This window comes from Austrofundulus limnaeus, unplaced genomic scaffold (assembly GCF_001266775.1).
Source record: "Austrofundulus limnaeus strain Quisiro unplaced genomic scaffold, Austrofundulus_limnaeus-1.0 Scaffold388, whole genome shotgun sequence".
NCBI lineage: Eukaryota > Metazoa > Chordata > Actinopteri > Cyprinodontiformes > Rivulidae > Austrofundulus > Austrofundulus limnaeus.
In genome coordinates this window covers 585,377-588,646 of record NW_013952790.1, presented here as the reverse complement: position 1 = coordinate 588,646, position 3,270 = coordinate 585,377, and positions in this window count along the sequence as shown.

Below are 3,270 nucleotides of genomic sequence, written 5' to 3'. Positions count from 1 at the left end.
TCCCTTTTTCTGCTGGGGGACATCAGTACTCACGTGGGCAATGTCAATGACACCTGAAGGGGCGTGGTTAGGTGGAACGCACCCCCCCCCGATCTGAACTTGAATGGTGTTTTGTTGTTGGACTTCTGTGCTCATCACGGATTGTCCATTACGAACACCGTGTTCAGGCATAATGTCCATGTGTGCACTTGGCACCAGGACACCCTAGTCGGCAGTTCGATGATTGATTTTGTCATCGTTTCATCGGATCTGTGGCCGTATGTCTTGGACACTCGGGTGAAGAGAGGTGCGGAGCTGTCCACTGACCTCTACCTGGTGGTGCGGTGGCTCCAATGGTGGGGGAGGAAGCCGGTCAGACCTGGTAGGCCCAAACATGTAGTGAGGGTCTGCTGGGAACATCTGGCGGAGTCCCCTGTGAGACGGAGCTTCAACTCCCATCTCCGGCAGAACTTCGAACACGTTCTGGGGGAGGTGGGGGACATTGAGTCTGAATGGACCATGTTCTGTACCTCCATTGGCAAGGTGGCTTATCGGAGCTGCGGCCGCAAGGTTGTTGGTGCCTGTTGTGGCGGCAACCCTCGAACCCATTGGTGGACACCTTCAGTGAGGGATGCTGTCGAGCTGAAGAAGGTGTCCTATCGGGCCTTTTTGGCCTACGGGACTCCAGAAGCAGCTGATGGGTACCGGCAGGCGAAGCGGCATGCGACTCGGGTGGTCGCTGAGGCAAAAACCCGGATGTGGGAGGAGTTTGGAGAGYCCATGGAGAAAGACTTCCGCARGGCTTCYAGGCGATTCTGGTCCACCATCRGGCYTCTCAGGAGGGGGAAGCAGTGCAGCACCAACACTGTTTATAGTGGGGATGGTATGCTGCTGACCTCAACTCGTGATGTTGTGGGCCGGTGGGCGGAATACTTTGAAGACCTCCTCAATCGCATCAACATGCCTTCTGTTGAGGAAGCTGAGCCTGGGGACTTTGGGTTGGGGTCTCCAATGTCTGGGGATGAGGTCGCTGAGGTGGTCAAAAAGCTCCTCGGTGAAAGGGCCCCGGGGGTGGATGAGATCCGCCCGGAGTTCCTTAAGGCTCTAGATGTAGTAGGGTTGTGTTGGTTCACGCGACTCTGCAATATCACATGGACATCGGGGTTAGTCCCCCTGGATTGGCAGACTAGGGTGGTGGTCCCCCTGTTTAAAAAAGGGGACCGGAGGGTGTGCTCCAATTAVAGGGGGGTCACACTCTTAAGCCTCCCTGGTAAGGTCTATTCAGGTGTCCTGGAGAGGAGGGTCCATCGGATGGTTGAACCTCAGATTCAGGAAGAGCAGTGTGGTTTTCGTCCTGGTCGGGGAACACTGGACCAGCTCTACACCCTCAGCAGGGTCCTGGAGGGTGCATGGGAGTTCGCCCAACCGGTCTACATGTGTTTTGTGGACTTGGAGAAGGCGTTCGACCGTATCCCAAAGAGGGCCTTGTGAGGGTTCTCCGGGAGTATGGGCTACTGGGCCATTTGATACAGGCTGTCAGGTCCTTGTACGACCGGTGTCAGAGTTTGGTTCGCATTTCCAGCAGTAAGTTGGGCTCATTTCTGGTGAGAGTTGGACTCCGCCAAGGCTGCCCTTTGTCACTGATCCTGTTCATTACTTTCATGGTTAGAATTTCTAGGCGCAGCCGAGGTGTTGAGGGGATCCGTTTTGGTGACTTTAGGATCGCATCTCTACTTTTTGCGGATGATATGGTCCTGTTGGCTTCATCGGAACGTGATCTGCAGCTCTCGCTGGAGCGGTTCATGACCGAGTGCGAAGCGGCCGGGATGAGGCTCAGTGCCTCCAAATCCGAGGCCATGGTCTTGAGCCGGAAAAGGGTAGAGTGCCTTCTCCGTGTCAGGGGGTCGTCCTGCCTCAAGTGGAGGAGTTTTAGTATCTGGGGATCTTGTTCATGAATGGGGGAAGAAGGGAGCGGGAMATCGACAGGCGGATTGGCACAGCATCTGCTGTGAAGCGGGKGCTGTACTGGACCGTCGTGGTGAAGAGAGAGCTGAGTCAGAAAGCGAAGCTCTCAATTTACCGGTCTATCTACGTTCCTACTGAAGGGGCAGCAATTCTCTGTTGTCAAGATGAAATAAAGATGAGGAGACGTCACTTTTGGCCAGCCGAAGAGGGAGTTTTATTGAGTTCAGCAGATCAATGCAACCGACAGAAAAGACGTCCAAACCTGAACTGACGTATTTAGAAACCAGACCCTTTTATACCCAAACTGTTTTCATAATACAAATTCTATGTAGCTAGGAAGGGTGGTCACTTCTAAGAAATGGGCTGGAAATTTAACACCACCCAATACACACTTATTAAGTCTAGTTGTAGACTGTTCGATGACCTCAACTTTCACAGAATGTTCTTACTAGATGTTTATATGACCCTTGTTCTGACATTTTGTCCCAGCCCCTACAAGCACTGCTACAATCCTCAACAATCCTCCCTTTTTGAGTTTAACTCAAACTAAGGCTAACCATTTTTATTTCATAGTGCTGCACGCATAATAATAGTGAAGGTAATAAAACCTATCATTATACCTTTAATATATGGCATAACACGCTAATAGAATAAACTACTCTATTAAGTATAATGCATACGCTAAATACTGTGTTTAAAGCTTAAAGGTATCCTGGACTTATCTTACCTAAGTTTTATCCATGCAGGCAGTTGCTGACACTCCCAATGGAGCCAAAAAACGTGGCTGGCCAGCACGGTAAAATCTCTCCAAGGGACCCCCTCCCTCACAAGGGGCTCCCACCTTTGGGCCAGGAGTGGCAGCACCCACCCATAGCTAGAGACCTTTTGCGGCCTTGCAAAAGTTCTTACATCACTACCTGCTGTGCAAGACTTATGGTTATTTCCAACCTTTGTGTCGCTAGATGAATACATAATTGATAACACATTTAGCAAACTTAGCCTTAGCATAAATGACAAGTTATGACATTCTACTGAAATGGTAACCATACTGTAAGTGGCAAAGTAATGATTGACATTAAGGACTATTAAATGATGAAATGATTAAATAATAACATGATAAATGATAAAAACCTGTAAGGAAAACATTAATGAGGATACACTAATAAAGGATAAATGACACATGTTATGGCAATATTTATTTAACAACAGAGACAGAAATACGCTCCTCAAGAATGAAGGTACTCCGTGGGATGATCAGCTGAGTTTTATTGCAACAACAGGAAACACAGAGAACGTGGCCTGTCTCTGTGACTCTCTGTCAGTCTC